Source organism: Fundulus heteroclitus, chromosome 8, assembly GCF_011125445.2.
Source record: "Fundulus heteroclitus isolate FHET01 chromosome 8, MU-UCD_Fhet_4.1, whole genome shotgun sequence".
In the NCBI taxonomy this organism is placed as follows: domain Eukaryota; kingdom Metazoa; phylum Chordata; class Actinopteri; order Cyprinodontiformes; family Fundulidae; genus Fundulus; species Fundulus heteroclitus.
Genome location: NC_046368.1, coordinates 27624947 through 27645335, shown reverse-complemented (window position 1 = coordinate 27645335; position 20389 = coordinate 27624947). Strand labels below are relative to the sequence as shown.

General features: G+C 39.5%; 1 protein-coding gene across 1 annotated transcript in view; it reads left to right on the top strand.

The window, feature by feature from the left end:
* pde8b (phosphodiesterase 8B) overlaps nt 1-20389 on the top strand; it is a 68571-nt gene that overhangs the window by 408 nt on the left and 47774 nt on the right. The window lies entirely within an intron of this gene.

Here is a 20389-nt window from a genome sequence, read left to right as displayed (position 1 = left end):
GCGGGTCTGCTCGTGAATTGTCCGGCTCCCTTCAATCGCCGCTCATTCACTGCATGTGTCAGCGTGCAGGCAGTCAGCGGGGGGGACAGCTATAACGATGAGCCTGAGGTTCTGTGACAGCGGCTGCCCTGCTGAAAGGTCTGAGTCCGTCCATTCTGTCACAGACATGGACAGAGCTGCAGCAGGTGGTTCATGTTCAAATATCCCTCTGAGCATCACACCTGATTTTAACCTTGGGGATAAGACTCTATTTAGACCTAATATTATGTCTATTTCTAGCGCTAATTTAAGTCTTTCTAACGAACAAACAAGCGACACGTTACAAGCGACGCGTTACAACGATGCGTTTCAAGCGACGCATTACAAGCGACGTGTTTCAAGCGACGCGTTTTAAGCGACGCGTTACAAGCGACGCGTTACAACGATGCGTTACAACAATGCGTTTCAACGATGCGTTACAACGATGCGTTACAACAATGCGTTTCAACGATGCGTTTCAACGATGCGTTTCAACGATGCGTTTCAAGCGACGCGTTACAAGCGACGCGTTACAACGATGCGTTACAACAATGCGTTTCAACGATGCGTTTCAAGCGACGTGTTTCAACGATGCGATGCAAGCGACGCGTTTCAACGATGCGATGCAAGCGACGCGTTTCAACGATGCGATGCAAGCGACGCGTTTCAGCGACGCATTTCAACGACGCGTTTCAAGCGACGCATTTCAAGCGACACGTTACAAGCGACACGTTACAAGCGACACGTTACAAGCGACGCGTTACAACGATGCGTTTCAAGCGACGCATTACAAGCGACACGTTACAAGCGACGCGTTACAACGATGCGTTTCAAGCGACGCATTACAAGCGACACGTTACAAGCGACGCATTACAAGCGACACGTTACAAGCGACGTGTTACAACGACGCGTTTCAAGCAACGTGTTTTAAGTGACGCGTTACAAGCGACGCGTTACATGCGACGCGTTACATGCGACGCGTTACAAGCGACGCTTTACAATGATGCGTTACAACGATGCGTTTCAAAGATGCATTTCAAGCGACGCGTTTCAAGCGACGCGTTTCAACGACGCGTTACAAGCGGCACGTTACAAGCGACGCGTTACAACGATGCGTTTCAAGCGACACGTTACAAGCAACGCGTTACAAGCGACGCGTTACAACGATGCGTTTCAAGCGACACGTTACAAGCGGCACGTTACAAGCGACGCGTTACAACGATGCGTTTCAAGCGACACGTTACAAGCGACGCGATTCAAGCGACGCGTTTCAAGTGACGCGTTACAAGCGACGCGTTTCAACGATGGGTTTCAAGCGATGCGTTTCAAGCGATGCGTTTCAAGCGATGCGTTTCAAGCGACGCGTTTCAAGCGACGCGTTTCGAGTGATGCGACTGTCACGAATTGTGTGAATGGAACGAAGCAAAACTGCGAATAGGCGCAGTGAGCGCGTGACTACAACAAAGATAAAATTTGCTCGAGTTCAGCGATCTGAACTTCTCTGTCAATTTGCGTCGCGTTAAGGGTCCTAGTCCATTTATTTAAGCACGTAAAAGTTTTTTTATATGTTTTGTATTGAAACAGTAAAATCAGGCTACAATTATATTGAGCAATGCTGGATTTACTGACCAAAGATGCCTGTAATTTGTGTCTTGGAGAGTTATCCATCTCCAGAGCTGGGGCAGGAGATCCTCATACTGGGTCCTGGGCAGACCACTGGAAAGGACCGTCTTCCAGACGCGGCTCCAGGGAGTGGTACTTGCTGAACTGGGTGCATCTCTGGAGGAGAAGTGAACTGGGCTTAAATATGATGCATTGTCAGCATTAATTGAGAAACGGCGGCGAAATTTCAAGAGACCAACGGCAGGCGATCAGTGCGCAAAAATTCACCCTGTTCACGTTCGGTGTAATCATACCTATATAATATCATTTATTCAATCCATATAGACAGTGAAAAAAATCATAGGAACCACAAAGTCTGAATCACGTAGAAATGCCAGAATGACCTTTGTCCCTTTGAGCAGGGCTAGATTTAAAAGAATATGGGTCTCTGGGCTCATGGACCACATTTGGTGCCTTACCTCCCACAATGGCCAGTTACAATGGATTGATAATTACGTACACATCAACTGCAAGGCTGATCTCTATATTTCAAGAAAATGTGCTCTTGCATTACTTCCAGAAATGTCTTCATTCATGCTTCATTTTCATTTATTTTTGAAGTGTCTGATGGAGCATTTTTAAAGGTGGGGGAGCAAACTTATATTTTTTCGCCACCATTACTTCAACCCCAACAAATAGGATCACTGCCTGGTATCGCTCATTCTACATCTTTTGTAACTATCAAGCAAAAAATAAATATTAGAATAAATTACAACACTCATTTATGTAACTGGAGTGGTTTGGATAAATTTGGATAAATTGGATAAATCAGGCACAAAAGTTGCAGTTTACAGTGATACAAAGAAAAATGAAGGCAAAATGAACAGCATCTCAATCCATTATTGAGGTAATGGATCGAGATAAAAAAAAAAAAAACATACCATTTTAAAGTGTTAGAATAGCGGTGATGGCTGCGGTGCATACTGAGTGATGCTCCATATTTGATGCATTGATATTTCACGTCATAAGCCGGTGCCCACGCCTGTATACAGTCAATTCAATAAATTAATAAATAAATATCTTTGAAAAGTTAATTTATTTCAGCTGACATTTATTTTACAGTAACGAAAACAGATCATCTAAGATCAGAGTATTACACCAGGTCAATGAAAATAAATGGTTTTAATACAGAATTACGGGCCTTATAAAAAGTATGTTTAATGCCAACTTAAAGGTTGTTATTTTCAAAAGGTACTTAATTTTATTTCTTTTTACTTTTTTTTTCAATAACTGTTTTATATCAACATGTACAGATGTCCGCTCTTGTCACAACTTACATTTCGCATCTTAATATCTTATTTACACAGATTATTTTAGACATTTCACCTACACTAAGCAACCAGGCTGTTAAATCCCAGCTCTGCCACAAGTTGTCCAGGGATTATTGATGGAGGGTACAGTTACACAGAGGTACATTTCCTTTAAAAAAAAACATTGGTCCCATTAAGACAAACCTATATTTATTAACCACATCCATGGATAAATCACAATACTTCCAGTGAAAGGGACAACAGTAGACATAATGAAAATACAGATTAAAGTAATAAAAGTACACAGTAATACTAATACAAAATAAATTCAAAAAGTACTTTTAATCTGACAAACGAGCCTCAATGGAATGAATATGCTAATTTATTGAAGATGAATGTTTATGCTGGTTATAGGGTGCTCCTAAATTTTGGGCCGCGCTCTACTGGACCAGTAAGGCTGATAAAGTCCAACCCCAGCTTTATGAATTGACTAATTTAGTGCTCATCTCAGCTTTCCATTGTATCATTCAGCTGAAATCAGACTCTAAATGCGACTACTCTGGAAGTCATTTTGCATGTAATTGCTGCAAGTTATTTCCTTTCTCACTCTGCTGAAAGTGTCAGTAGTGTAACCATTACAGAGGTTTCGGGTTCTGCTGCCTTCCTTTTGAAAATCAATCAAGGCGGCCCGCTAAATTCTTTCTTTGGGTTTTCCTTATGTTGCTTTACGTCTGTCTTCTACTTGTCATGCGTGTGCTGTAAATGGCATGGTGTGCTTTCTCTGAGGGAAACCTTGTTTAAAGATGAATTACTTACAACGTGAATCTCCGCAACTACAGCTGAATGCTCAGTCAAGCTGTTAAATGAGCCACTATGTGAAATCAGTCTGGGAAAGAAAGGCCCTTTGTCAAAAGTGACCGAATTCAATGGGATAAGTTGCAGTTCAGTTTAAGTAAGAGTCCAGAAAACAGTTCATGGCTTTGATAGCTATGTATTTGACCTGCTGTGAGCTGTGAGATGTCATGTGCATTCTGTGTTGCAAAATGACTTATTTTATATTTTATCATGCTTAAGCAACAAACATCATTGTATTTTATTTTTGATTTAATGAAATAGGACCAACAAGAAGTAGCTGGCTATTGTGAAGTGGAAAATTGTTGATTTATATTTTTTGTGGCCTGCATTTGTTGCCATGACCCCCGAGTCAATGCTGTGCAGAACAAGCTATAGTTGAATTTACAGCTGAATGCCTTCAGAGGTACAGGCTTTTTTTCCATTCTTTTGAGCATAATAGTTCAACTTTAGTTTACCTGGAGATTGTATGGGAACAATACAGTTGAAATCTAGCCATAAATTTTCTACTGGAGAATATTCTTCAAAATCAAGCACCCCGATGTGGGTCTGGCTGTACAGTACGTTTAGGTAGGTTACTGGAAGCTGCTGGATGGTTCTTCCAGAACTGCCAGAGTAGCTCCATCCATCTTCCCATCTACTCTGACCGGCTTCTCCGTGGGTGAGGAAAGACATCCCCACAACTTGATCCTGTCACCACCTTGTTTCACTGAGTTGGTAGTGTGTTGTGCAGTCTTAGCTGAAATTCTAACTGAGCAAAGACACCCTTGTACCAGATTCAAGCCTCTTAGCTGATTTCCATCTGCAGTCCCCGCGGCCGGTAAGAAGAAAAAGAAAAATCTCGATAAATAAGAACTTTGTACAGAAACAATGGAAAACGTTGATTTAAGATTATGTGCACAAGATACCACTGAAAATGTTACAAAGCCATGAATGGTAAATGGACTGAATTTATTTAGCACTTTCCTTGTCATAGTGGCCACTGACAATACTTTACTCTAGAGCCACATCTGCCCAGTTGCAGTCACTAACACACACACATAAATATATTTATACATAAACGTCAACAATGTTATCTCTAACCTTCTTGATGTTGTCCACAAGATGCTTCACAGAATCAATGTATTTAGGGACGCTCATTATTAAAAACAGTGCATCGTAAAAAAGAAAACATTGCCTCACTGTCACTATAAAGTCATTTTCTACTATCTGTTGGTCTGTCACACAAAATCCCAATAAAGTGCATCAATGTTTGTGGTTGTAATGTGGCAAAATGTGGAAAATTTCATTTATCTGAATATTTTTGTAAGATGCGGTACTACAACAAGCCACAATCTTTTACAATTTCTTCGGATTTTGGCCCTCGGACAAACGATGTTCTCTCTTTATGCTCCGTTTGTCTAGCAAGTTCCATCTGGTTTAGTTAGATGGATTAAATGCGTGGCTGCTGACAGACACACACCAAAAAGAAAAATAAGTAACACTGCAATAATGCCATGTTGGACTTGTCATTTTGGGTCAGAAATAAGTCTGAAAGTCAAACTTGAAAATCATGAAAGAAGAAAAAAAAACACATCATTGCCTAAGTAAAACATACAATACCATCCACATTAATATCTACCCCTGATAATGATGTCCAAAAAGCCACCAAGTAAATTGATCAACTTTCTGTCATTTTATTGCTATAAAATATACTGAAAAGTTAGCTGTGGTTCTCACTATGTGGAGTGGCCAAAAATGACAGGCCCTTTTCTAGCATTGTTTGTTACAGTTCTACTTATTTTAAATGGGTTTATTCCGGCTCTCACAGTAGACGGATTGAGGCAAATAACTATTGTTGTAGCCATTTTCTGTTTTATGAATTGAATGTTCTCTTGTTTTTCCTATTTTAAGAAGTTGCCAAGAGAAACAAGCATGTATTTTACATCATATTTATATCCCAGGAGGCAGGGAGTCTAGGGTTACTAATGAAATATTAATTGACAAACTGATGAGAAAACTATTAAACATCCTTCAGTCAGATTTATTTTATAGGAGTCGTTACAGCAGGCACCGTGACTTTCCTGCTTCTTTTTTTTAATTCCAGTCCCACCTGTACATATGAAAGTAAGTTTTTTATATATATATTTTAAGATGACTGTGTGGTTAAATCTAATTAACAGCTACTGTTAATTGAAAGTTATCTAACCAGAAAAATACATCTAATAGATAGCATTATGGTAGCGACCATATGCTGGTGTAAAAAGGCCCAACTGAGACTAGGCCAGTTTTCTTATTACATCCTGTGATAAAATTATATTGTCTGTGCGCTTCATAATGATCCCTCTCATGAGGAGGCATGTGAACATCTTGATATTTATGATCAAACCCTAGAGGATACTGTTGTGTTTTGTTAAGAAGTGGTACAGCAGATGATCGAGTCATCAGACTCTCGGAGCACGTTAACCCACTCTTACCCGGCTGAGATTGGAAACATTTTCCAGGAAGAGACGATTCTTGTTACACTTTAGTTGAAAGCAACCAAGACTGGCAATAAAAAGGAGAACAAATTATGAAGAAACAGTCCCTCTATTGTCATAAAATGCTCAAGTATTTGCAACATCGATGTTCAGGACCTGGCTGAACCATATGCAGCTCGAATGACGTGAAATAACCCAGCATAACACTTCAAGCAGTCATTGATGGTGAAGGAGGCAATACACAGTATTAGTAACTACAGTCAAGCCCAAAATTATTCATACGTCTGGCAGATAGATGTTGGTTTGTTTTTACTATCCCTAACAAATCACCTGGTTGAATCGAAGGAATTTAAAATCAAAATCTGGATAATTTGTTGCCTTACCTGTAGGTTACGTAAACTTTGAATCAGGGTCATTTGGGTTGTTTCTGTCACTATCAGGATTTAGGACAAGAGACGACGTTAAAGTGATATCAACTGGCTTCAGCCAGCCTCTAACCACGAGTGACAGAAATGTTTTTTTGCGCTATCACTCATATTCGGTGCATATTCAGTGAAAAACGGACAAAGAGCTGAATCTCTGCTGGGGTATGGAAGCTGATGAGCACATCTGTAGAGCCAGATGTAAGAGTTTCATTTCATTTGTTAGGAGTTTTTTCAAACTGATTTCTACCCGACACGCACTCCCGAACTTCTGAATTCAATCAGTTCAAAGTGGGCTGCTGTTAGTAACAAGATGCTAGAGATCCAAACCAATCTTCTGGTGGAGGAGACACCGTGGTGGTGTCCATAAATAGACATTTTAACAGCAGTGATGGCAGAACACTAACAGTATTGTGCTGCAGCTCGAGCTTATCCGGACACTTTCACTCAGGCTATTCTAAGCCGCTGCCTACGGCATGTACTTTACTGTGACTTTGATAACTACCATTGCCTCTCACAGACTCCTGATTGGCATCACATTTACGCCGGCTACCCGCGGAGGAAGAGTCTCATAGAGGAGCTAACCTGTCTCGATGCGATATTTGTAGCAAATTACGTTTGTTCACTGGATCAAAGAAAGCAGTCTAACGCTCCAACATCTTGACTTCACGGTATTTCCCAACTCTGCTTGGCAATGGTTCAACCACATCTATCAGATTGTATAGGCGTCTCTTACCCACACCCCTTTTTTTTCTTAGATTTTAGTTCTAGAGTTTGGCAAGGCCACCGTAAACCTTTGTTTCCTCTCATGAAGTCATTCTTTTGTTTCTACGGACATAGGCTTGGACTCACTGTGATGCTTGAAACAAAAATCTCTCTTATCTTCAGCTTTCTAGCGCAACATCTGAAGGTTCGGGTCAAAGCTGACTGTTACTTGGAACCACTCATACCTTTATCCAGCTTGACAAAAAGTAGTTCCATCTCAGAAGAAAAAAACAAACCCCCCCAGAGCATGATGCTGCCAACATCATGTTTCACTACGGTTCTGGTCCTCTATCTATAGATGATGCTCAGTGTAGCTTTTGTGGTAAACTCACCGTTTGAAATTGTAGCCTAAAGGTTTAAATCAGACCATAGGGCATTCTTTCACAATGTTTTGGGAGATTTTTATCCAGGCCTGCTTGTTTTGTGTGGAAGGAAATATGTCAGCTTTGTAGCACCACTCCTTTGTCCAGACTTATGGAGAACGCTGCAACATCTTGTCACATTTAGAAATCAATGAGAAGCTCCTTAAATGTTGCCGTTAATTTCCAAATCCAGTTTCAGTCTGGCCTTTCTATCCGTTTTGGAGAAAGGGACAGTTTTTGCAATGTCCTTTTTGTCCTTATTTTCTCCAGACACTGCTTTCACTGTGCCATTGTGTCTTTTTAATGCCATGGAACTTTTACGTAACCTTATCCCGTCTGATACCTTTGTACAGTTTAACGCTTTGTAACCTCTTTGCAAAGCATAGTTCTACTCGAAAGATACAATTAAATAAATGTGAGGAAAACACAAGTAAGAAAGTCCAGATGACAGTACAAAAGCTGAATCAAAGGATTCTTCAAACACACTATGAGTTTAAGGGTGCATAAATTCATGCAATCAAGATATTGCACCTTTTGAAAAAAATATCTTTTCTTGAATTGTATGTTTGTGTTTGAAATGAATTAGTAAAGTGTCATTTCTTTCATTACAAACGCCTGGCATTTTAACTGGGCTGAATCACTGTTATTTTGGTGCTTTTAATAAGTTAATGTTTTTTTCTTTTTTCACAGGTGGAAATGATGGTACCAAAGAACTTACTTTTTAAAACAAGGTTTGAGTGCAGTAGTTTGACTTTATTATAGATTTATTGTGGCGCTAATGGCTTTTATTCCCAGTTAACAGACAAGAGTACAGTTTGAGCTGTATATGAGTACCACGATTGAAAATATCATACAGTGTATGCCCGGCATTACATATCTTACATCTGCATGACCACATCTGAGTTTGTAAACATGTCATCCATCCAATATAAGTGTGTACAGTGTTATAGTATTGGAAATGACTGTTTGAAATGTAATAATTACGGCCAAATATATTTCAGGGGTCATGGGCTCACACTTTGCGTGCTGACGTGATCTTGAGTCTGTTGGGCGGAGTCTTACTGCATGAGATGCACAGATTTAAGTGTCCAAGATACTAAAGGTCCCAGAGAGTATTTGAGAAGTGAAGAAAAAGCATGATTATGGAAGCTGATATTATTAACGCAACATTCATCAGTAATATCGTCACTGCTGTGATGAAACAGTAATGCATTTATCTCTACAGTTTTAGTTCATTTTAACTAGACATCCTTTTAGGCACTCTTGATATTCAAAAAACTAGAAAACCACTAGAACAGTCAAAACTATTTTAAAAAAAAACCTTACCTGCGTCCACATTGCTAAAACACATTTCACCACATTCATAGATCCAGCATTTTAAGACCATCCATCCATTTATCCATCCATTTATCCATCCATCCATCCGTTGCCTATACCCACTTATCCTTTCAAAATTGTGAAGGACTGATTTCTATCTTCAGTAGTGATTGAGCGAAAAAAGCATTTTAAGACTTATTACATATTTATAGATAATGGATTTTGCATTGCCCAGTCAGCGTGTGTTGCATGTGGAGCGTATTGGTTTGTCAGCTGTTCCTTTGCCCTCCCTCAGACTCCCACTTTCACCACTGAGAGCTGAGAGACGATCAAAGATGCCATTTATTGTTAAAACCATCTGCCTTACCCTGCAGGATCTTGATAATCCTCCATGGCGTTGATCACGCTCCCGTGTGCGTATGTGCATGCACAGATAATCTGTTTACCCCTCTGGTGACTACAGCAGGGGTGTGAACAGTCACATGTAGAAGAGCTGATGCTGGTGGCCTGGGCATACAACACCATGGGGCTTTTTGCAGAGTCGCCGACTTACAATACACAGACCAGAGCATGGGCTGGCAACTTCTCACCATCGTGGCATCTCTGAATGACTGTGCACTCATTGAAGGGCAGTGTGGGGGGGGGGGGGGGGGGGGGGGGTTGTAGCGCTACACACAGGGATCATAAGACTGAGAAAAGATTTGGACTGGTGCACTTCACAAAATAGATGGCATCAATAGAAAGGAATGTTAGACAGAAATCCTGAAGCAACATCTCACCACGGAAGTTCTGTGCTAATGGGTCTACCTAATGGAAAATGGCCGTAAACCTAGTCAGAGTAGTTACAAAGTTGATCAAGTACAACAAATTCAGTATTATGGAGTGGTTGTCACAAAGCTAAAATGATCATATTTATTGTCATTGCAACATATATTCCTGAAAATCTTCCTCTGCATTTAACCCATCAATTAGGGAGCGGTGGGCTGCCAGTGTGCAGCATTCATTGGCTCAGGGATTCAGAGTGGCAGGCTGTGGGAGTCGTACTAGGGACCTTGCAGACCTGCTCTATACCCACTAGGCCACCACTCCCCCTCTACGCTATGATGTCAGTCTTTTTAGAAAATTGTCAGTAGAACTGAAAAGGTGCGTGTGACTGAGTCGCCCTACAAACCTGACTGAGTGACGTTGAACGTCAGGCGAAATGGCCCAAAATTCCCGGACACTGTTATGAGAAGCTTGTTAAAGGATGATCAGATTATTCGAGCCAACTTATAACAGTTAGAAAAGGCAATTTTACCAATTGTACGTAAGCTTCTGAATTGGATAAAGTAAAACCACAACCCATAAAAATAAATAAATAAACCTCGGTTTTGTTGTTGAGGCGTTTAGAAAATACAAAGATTTTTTGATAATCGGACCTGACCTGAAATCGGTAAAGTTGGTTCTGATTTACATTGAAGCAGTGAGAGAAAAAAATAGACTATGTGTAATTTTAAAGTTTAAAACATGTGATTTAAACAGTAGATACAAGAAGAAAGCGTAAAAACTACACTTCTTTATATCTGGGTCCCATAATAATACAAACTTACTTCAACCATTGTGGTCCCCAATAGTTTTTATATTTGCTCTATTTACTGTTAGCCAATGGTGCCATGAACAACATGCATTTGCCTAAATGTAATGTCTATGCATTACATTGCTGCATTGCTTTTGTATTTTAAAGATGTAGGTTTAAAAAAAAAATCTCCATACTGACTTGATCAGAATGTATTTTTTTGTAGGTGGTAAGAAAGAGCTTTTGGGGACTTTTTGGCTTACATCTCCCTACACACAGTTGTGGAGTGTTTGGCTGTAATTAGGGCTGTCACAGTTATTACATAATTGCGGGCCATAATTATTTGTGTTGACCGCAATCATTTTGTGTAATCATCATAATCATGTATGTAACAGCTGGATGAAACTAACATGTCACTGATCTGTCACAATTTCCACATTATTTTCTCCTGACTCGGCCTTTTCTCCGGCCCTTTTCGGTGACATCATGCTGCTGCGCCCAATCTGTCTTTCTGTAACGGTTTTTGACGGTACCTGCCTGGAGAGCGAGAGCCTCTGTCTCGTTCAGCCCGGAGCATTTTTGATGTGCATCGATGAGCCACAGTCACACATCTAATGAAAAACACATAACTGTGAGCAGGTCGTGCCAGTCATGGGAAAAGTGGTGTCGAGATTTCCCAAACTTGTTTCATTTAGAGCCTCTCCAGGGTAAATGCGAACGATCTTGAACTAAAATTGCAACAGTGGGTTCTTGATCGTCTCCAGACACGGTGGAACAGCTTCATTCGGACCTTTTTAAGCATGTGTTGCTGAAATTGTACAGAAATCAATGTGCAGTGAATTAACAACTGTACAAAGGTTGACTTTAATTTAACGTTCAATGGTGCGATAGAGTCATCCTGATAATATTTCCACAATGGAACAATTGCTGCTGTGAAATGTTGGGGGTGGGAGGGGTGGGGGGAGGCATCTATTGAATATATTGACCTATTTGGACAAGGACCCCGTTGGAAGTAGTTGAACAAAGCTCAGATCCTCAGCTCTTGTGAGATGTGGTTTACATACAGCTTCCTTACACATGGTGTGCATGGATTAAGTATTAACTTCAGGTTTTCAATAATTCGTTTGAGCTAGACTTCTTAGCTTCTTAAAGGACTGAACAACCCAAAGCTTCAATGAGTTTTAAAACAAGAACAGGTGCATCAGTTTGGATTTATTGTGAATTTCTGTGCATATTTCATTATTTATCTCATGTAAAGTTGTATATTGCATGTATCTTGGAGCAATAAAAAAGCTGCCGGTTATTCTAGCTTGATAGCTGACTAGCTTTCTTGCCAGTAGTGCGTGTTTAAATTGGTTTGTTCCGGGATTTCCTGGAGCATTACAGATGGTATTTTAAGTTTTAAAGTGCACATTTACTCCTTCAAACATACTCTTTGTCAGCGCAATTTTTCTGACTGTAAAGCTTTTTTCCTGCGAGACAGTTAGCTTGTCCCTTTCTACCCTGTCAGACCATGGTGACATAAAATTGTTGCGGTTTACAGTTCATTTTAGGGATTTCAGAGCTCTGTCAGTTTCTGGTTTGTTCCAGAACATCTAAACAAACTTTTGCAACAACAAAAAAATTTGAATAAAAGAAAACAAGAAAAACAAAAAACACTATTTTTTTTTAAAGCAAACCCATTTTCACAGGCATAATGTTATTTTATCATCCACATACTATTACAAATCCACTCATTTTATAACAGATTACATCCTAATGGTTTTTAATTTTTGGCTAAAGAGAAAAATCTATGTTTAACCTTTTCACAGCAATTTGGTTTTATGATGAAAATGCTATAGATTTGTGTGATTTATTATCGAATCTTCACCTAATCTTTGTACTGGCACTTTCATTGGCCTTATACTATAACTATAAATTCTGCAAATAAAGTAGTGCGGTGCAACTAATCTAAAACAGCTCTTGAATTGTACCATTGAAAACAATCTTAAAGTAGCAATAAGTGAAATTTCACCACTAGGTGAGCTGTTGACCACTGTCTGTACACCAAAACCAAATGTGTGACAAGGTTATCATTCATTTGAATCAATAATAAAGACATTTACTTTTTGATTTATAAGAATCGATTAACAATTAACTATGTTTTCTTAAGATTAAGCCAGATTATACCAAAAAAGTGTGAAATTATTAACAATTAAGGCGGTGGAGCTAGGGAATAGATGAGAGCCTTTACCTTGTTAGCCATTGGAACGAGGCTTTCAGTGTGTAGCAACATGAGATACAGAGTGAGGTATATAGCCTTCTCATTCCACTAACTTTACATTGGTACCTCATTGGCTCTGCACCCACTTACGCTATTCTTCAGTTCCTATCAGGGACAGATATAAACATCTTTTAGTTGTGTGAAAAAATGGGACATCCTATGAAAACTTGTCTTTCTAACATGGTCCGATATGTTGACATTTAATCAAAAAAAAAAAAAATAGAAATTCAAGCAACACAAAAAACATACATTTTTAACCTTTTTGATAGTTTTTGTTTCTCTGATATGCAGTTTTTGGTGAGTAATCAATTTTTCATTTAGTTGTACTAAAAATTGCTCGACATTCACATAGGCGTATCACATCAGGTGCAAATGATGATAACTCTGTGTTTCTTAATGAGGTATGAAGTTGGTGTCATAACCCAGTTCTGTTTGTGTTTCTTCTAATGGCAGCCCCCTGATTTCTGTTCCATCTTAGTCGTATTTAGGTCTGTGTTTTCTGTTCCCTCGTTGTGTGATGCCCCTGTCAATGTCCTGTTGCCCTTTTCAGTCTCTCTCAGCCACAAACCAAGACAGACTGAACACCATGGTGAGATCTAATGAGCTGTGAGGCCTTCAGAAGGTGCTTGTGCGTCTGGTAAGAGACTTAAAAAGGGTCTCAGAAGAGTCTGAAATCGCTCAGTCCAATCTATTGAAAACAGTCCACAAGTTAAGGACGCTCTGAACTACTGCCAACATGCCAACGTCAGGCTGACCAGTCAAGATCAACCTCAAAGCAGACCGCACTGGAATTAAAAGAAGTCTCCAAAGGACTGTATAAAGATTTGTAAAGATTTATATTGTTTGATTAAAAAGTAAAATTCAGTTCAATTAAAAAGTACTTTGTGACTCCCAAGGGCAAAATGAATTCAAGTAAATTGTTGGTGTTTACCTGTAATGAAATAATTCCCTTCTCCAGATGTATAAATAAAACAGATCAGGCATTTAAATGTGACAATTTCAAAGAATTGAATATTTAACGGGTTGTCCTGATTTTTCACCCAGGTAGTTGAACAGTAGCCCATTCACGCAGCCCCTCTGTGGATCTTTTTTCAATATTAGATGACGTTTCTGTTGTAACCTAGGTGACACGGTCTGCTTTCGAGCTAATCACGGGACAGTGGTTTTTCAGTTCAGATGCCTGGTGTGTGATCCATGCATTGATTTCCTTGTTTTCTTATTTCTATTTGATGACGTATATCATTCTTACTCTCACTCAGAGCAGAATTTTTAGAACAGTTTTTATTTTTGTCTGAGAAACGTTTGACATTTCGGATTTATATTGCAAATCTATTGATCAGTGACGTTTCGGGTATCTCGCTTTTCTTTCATTTAACCTGTAACTGAATTAGTTTTGAGGCATCACAGCATATATATATATATATATATATACCTTGCAGGCCAAATATTAAATGCTAAAAATAAAACAACATTAACCTTACCCCTTTTCAAATTCAGCCAATAATTGACAGTTAATGTGAAAGAACTTATAGACCGTGTGTTGAGCACCAGACATTCAGCCCAGGATGGTCAGGTGATCACTAAGTATGGGGAAAAAAAGGGAGACAATGCTATTAATGCAAACTGTAACATTTTCCAGTAACATCCTGGTTATTTTACACCCCTCATCATAGGGCTGGACGATATAGAAAAAAAAGCATATTGATTAAATACAAATCATATTGGATCGATATCGATGATTATCAACAAATTCAAAACATATATTTTAAGTGCAGCCCTGACCATTTTATGCTGTTGCTTAGCGACCTATTTTTAGATGCAGAACACATAAACACTGAATTCAAACTCAACTCTTTATTCAACCAACTTTTTACCAAAACTACAAGTTTTTAAAAAAAGATAAAAGAATGCTTGCTCTGTGAACCGTTTGAAGGTGACGGAGCCTTCCTGGGTCTGTGTTTGTGATTGGTTGGGAGGATGTAGTGACTGTGTTATTAACCTATATTGCTAAAATGCATAAGGAAGGAAAACTTTTATTCTTTTTTCTATCATCGATGTATGTCTATCGATCGATATATATTGTTATTGAATTATCGTCTAGCCCTACATCATCGCAACACAGGCACATTATTAACTCTACACATACTTTATATACCTGGCAGAAGCTGAGGTTTCAAGCATCATAGTTTTTCATCTCTGGATGCATATAAGACGCGTTTTTAGATAGGTCAACTTGCATGGGAGGAAGACAGCGTGTCAAATGACAGCGTGTCGGCATGAGTAGTTTAACACCCTGTACTCCTATCATGATGTTCCAAGTGTATGGATACATTCGAACGGCTCTGTTCTAGTGTTAACTAGATCTGCACAATATATAGAATTACAGTCATCAACGCAATATTAATGTCTGCAATATCACTGCTTGGACGCAATATGTGTTAGCATATATTTCAAGCGTAATGCATGCTAATTCAACATGTCAGTTATATTTTTGGCTTGTTGAAAATACTTTCACTGCCTTCTATGCCCATACTTGATGTGTATAGTTGCTAAGATGCTAAAGTCTATCAAAAGTGCTGGGATCATTTGCTGAATGAACATAAAGGAAAAAAAAGTCAATTTCCGTCATCACAGAATTTAGCTATGGTATGGCAGCAAAAAAAAAAAAAAAAATCTGATTTGGTACAACTGTTGTATTCAGCTAATATTAAAACCAGTTTTATTTCCGTATACCAGACAATCTGGGTTCATGTGACTGTCCTGCCCTTGTGATGCCTTTTAGTTGACTTAAAATATATTGTAAATTACTTTGATCTGTACTACCAAGTATCTAAAGTCTAGGTCCATAGTTCCCTTCTTACTATGTTTTTAAGATAGTCATATTTTTGAAATCTGTTTACAATTTTTGCCTGATTATTAAAATATCCAGAGAAGTTTGGTTCTAGCTTCCATGAGGTTTAATTTAATTGTTTTCAACCCACACTTAAGTAGAAACAAGCAAGCCTAAAGGATTTTATTCCTGATATTCGTGGTTACTCCTGATAGTGAGATCGTAACATCCAAAGCAGGCAGTAACTACGTCTTCTCACATGACAAAAGAAAGCCATGTCAAAGCATCAGATGATAAGTGAGAGTTTATGGCTGGCTTCATGGTGTGAACAGAAGCGTCACAGATAAGACTGGAAAGTGTAGCTGCGTACAGACCGAGGCCAGCCTCAAGTCTATCCAGATGCTATTGAAGGCCACGTGCACTGCAGATAAGACGAAGCCTTGCTGCAAGGACTGTGATCCTAATTACACCAAAGCTTGGTGAGAGCAATTAAGAAATGCTTGATGCCTGTCTCAGAAATCTGTGGACAGGACATGCTTTCACAGGATATACCTGGGCCTAAATAAGCAGGTTAATGTTTATTAATACATTATAGGGCTCTCCTACAGATTTGCCGTCACACTTGTTTTGGATCATCAAGCAAACTTTAATATCAGACAAAAATCTGATAGAAGTAAAATGCAGTATTCAACTGATGATTTAAGTAAAATATTTCCTAAAGAGAAAAGTGAATGTTTTTGGAAGGTGTGTGTCATGTTACACAAAAAACTGGCTCATCATCTTAAAAAAAATCACAACTATCAAATATGATGGTAGTGCAGTGGTTTGTGGCTGCTTCCTTGCTTCAGGACCAAGAGAACTTGTTGCAATGATAGAACCATGAATCCTGTTCTTTATGAGAAAATAATGAGAGAGACTCTCCAGCCATCAGTTCCACATGTTAAATCAGTTCAATTTAATTCAGAAATACTTTATTCTGGCTCAGCTGTCTGTACTCTCCCAAAATTTCCCACACCTGCTTTCTCTGCCACCACAGCGTAATTAGCCAGTCCGCCTCCACCTGTTTCTGCTCCTATATGTAAGGCAAGGCAAGTTCATTTATAAAGCCCTTTTCAGTAACAAGACAATTCAAAGCACTGATATAGGAGAGCTTCACTTGTCATCAGATTATCTAAGAGCCTTGTGTGAGTAAGGCAAGTCAAGGCAAGTCAAGTTTATTAGTACAGCACATTTCAGCCACAAGGCGGTTCAAAGTGCTTTACATCCTTAAAACATCATAAACACATTGAAACGGTCACTGGTTGTGAGACCAGTAACAAACATTAAATTGTGTCAGGTGAAAATATCAATACACATCAAATGTGTTGGTCAGTGTTCCTGTTATTATGGCCAAAAGTGATTTAAACAAGAGGCTTTTCAGTCTTGGTTTAAAAGAAATCAGTGTTTGAGCTGATTTGTAGTTTTCTGGAAGTTTGTTCCAGATTTTGTGGAGCATAGGAGCTGAATGCTGCTTCTCCATGTTTGGTTCTGGTTCTGGGTATGCAGGGTAGACCAGAACCAGAGGATCTGGCTGGTCTGCAAGGTTGATACAGTAACAACGGGTCTTTAATGTATTTTGGTGCTAAGTTGTTCAGTGATTACTAAACTAGCAGAAGCATTTTAAAGTCTATTCTCTGAGCTACAGCGAGCCGGTGTAAGGACTTTAGAACTGGGGTGACTGGTTTTAGTCAGGGTAAGTGTCCAGTGTTCTCCATTGTCTGCCTTGCTTAGTTTCAGTTCAATTTAAGTCTCTGGATTTCCTTGTCTTGCTTTGCTCCTTTCGGACAGCTCATCGGCTTTCTGTTTTTCTGGACATCAACCTAGACTGTTTTCTGAGCAAGACCTCTGCAATCCCATCGGATCTGTCTGCCTTTCAGTCTTGCCATGCCTGATTCGAATACCGAGTTCTCTGTCCATCTGAGCATTACAGCTAGAGGTTGTGTGTCTTAAGTTTTAGACACATTTTAAAAGTTTAAGGACATTTGTTCCCTGAAAGCTTACACTGTTCTTTAGCATTTATTCTTTACACTTTGTCCGTCTTCATAGCTCTTCTGCATCCCATCAGTGTAACTACTTTTGCACAATTTGATCTATGTACTCCACAAAACGCCTCTCCAACCAAATGACGACTTCCTGCAGCCTTTCCGACTGAAAATGCTACGTTGACTGTTTTCTCGCCAATTTGTTCTCATGGCGTTGCTTACAGAACTGTTCCTACTCCTGCTACCCTCCTTCCTGTTCTGTTTCACATCTGGCAATGTCGTCCTTAAGTAAAACACAATTATTCAAGTTCCCATGAAGCCAACCCCCAACCGCACTGATATATTTGGAGTTCGCGCTTGTCCACACTGAGGCATTCAGCCGTGATTCAGTCCCCTCAGCCTGCGCACTGCCAGTCATTTTTAGTTGCTCTCGATTCTCCACCACATGAACCCGCTCTTGCTCACTGATTCCCGTGGTTGACCTCAAGTCTTTTCAGACTTCACCCCTGTTGTTGACAGTGACTCCGACTCCGTGACAACCCAGTCCTACAAATCCGCCGGCAAAAACAAGAGGACGCTGCTTATGGATGCAGTTTCAAAGAGTCATCTATGACAGTCCTCAAAACTGTTAAAATTGATTTACTCATTGTGAAAAAAACTATTGTGTCAGTAAAATTCTGCAAATTACAGACCTGTCTTAGAATCATCTATCCATCCATTTTCTAACATGTCTATCCATGTTGGGGTAGTGAGGGTTGCTGGTGCCTATCTCCAGCTGTCAATGGGTGAGAGGCGGGGTACACCCTGGACAGGTCGCCAGTCTATCGCAGGGCGTCTTAGTATCATCACAAAATGAAATTACAATATTACATAAGACCAACAGTAAAAAAAAAAAAAGAAATATTGCGGTCATGTTAAGGACTACACAGTCATGGGTAAATCACTGACATCCTACACAAGGAGGTTAGGTCACAAAAGGTCATTACCAAAAAAACTGGATTTTCAAAATGCTGTACCCAAGCATTAATAGAAAGTTGAGAGGAAGGAAAAACTGTGGTAAAAAAAAGGTGTAAAAGACACACGGATAACCACATCCTGAAGAGAACTGTGAAGCAAGTCCATTCGAGAGATTAGGGAAAATGCACAAAGCATAGACTGAAATGAAGACAATTTCAGAAGTGTGGAATAGGAAGAGGAAGAGTGGAGACACACAAAAGCCAAGCTGCTTGAAGTCCCATGGAAAGTTTCCACAGTTAGTTTCTGCTGGTCCACAGTGTTCTGCACAGGATAGCTGACAGCTTTGCCAGGGCCCGGGACAACACTGTCTCTGATCTTTTGTTATCTTTTTTCTAATTCAATACACAATATTTCACATCTGTAGACTGTATTCTATGACATACCAGACTTACTCAAATTTCCAGGTGTATTCATTTACTTGGTTTGCTATGATTTGGTTGGGAAAAATGACAACATGTGGTTCAAGAAATCCAGCCATAAGTAATGTAAAAATGTTTACATGGACAGTTTATAGGTCTGCTACCAGGTCATCTGTTTCTTCATGTTCTGTCTGTCTGTCTGTCTGTCTGTCTGTCTCTATCTCTCTCAGACCAGATGACACCTCGGTCATCTGGTCTGCTATCCCTCTAAAATCTAACATAAAAACAGCTCAGTTCATCTTCAATTGTGTCACAAAAAAATCTGAAAAGCATTGTGTAAAAAAACAACAACTGGGTTACGGAAGTAGCAGAGCAGATATTTTACTTGAGCGGCTAAATGAACTTCAAAGCTCGCCTTAATGGCCAAACCATTTTTGTGTTGGGGTAGGGGGAGCTGTTTGCCCTGATAAAAAATAAAAATAAAAAAAAATACTATCGATATATATAAGTTTGGATCTAAAGGTACTACTTACTCAAATATAATTGCTTTTCAAATAAAAACTACCATTTTGAAAAAATTATTCCTGCCTATAATTTAATGCTCAGAGCTCTAGTTCTGTCGAGACTCTCAATGTCCTAAAGTTTTATTTTAAGCGAAGGCCTGCAGAGCGCTCTGGCTCCGTGAAAAATACCCATGACTACGTACAGCTTAGGCGAGTTCACCTCAAAAGCTGCGTCCATATTTGTTGTTTTTTTTGGGGGGAGTTTACCGTCACGTGCTGCTCAGCGCATCTCCCTACTGACAGCACTCGTTGATGCGTGGACTTAAAACCGAAAGCAAGCTTCCTGTTTTACTGGCTCTTTTCCCTCAATATGTCTGTTGTCTACTTCTTAACCACTGACCATCCAAAAGGTAAAGGAAACTCAAACCATCCCGCTGTGTTTTTGGTGCGACCAGAGATCCTGGTGTCATACCTCTGAAGGATTAATGGCTTTGTAATGTCACCGAGCTTCAATCCACACGGCACTGCTTTTTCCATCTTCTGAAATAACATACAGAAAGAAAAGTTATTTGAAAGCGGTTTCTCTCCCAAGCTGGGTTTGATCCTCTTAACTTAACTATTTCTTCTGCTGCTGTATGCTGGACCAAATAATCACTAGCTGTTTTTTTGTTTTTTTTACTATGATGCAGGTCCAGTGAGAGTTTAGCTTGAACTAGCTGACCACTAGAATCCCT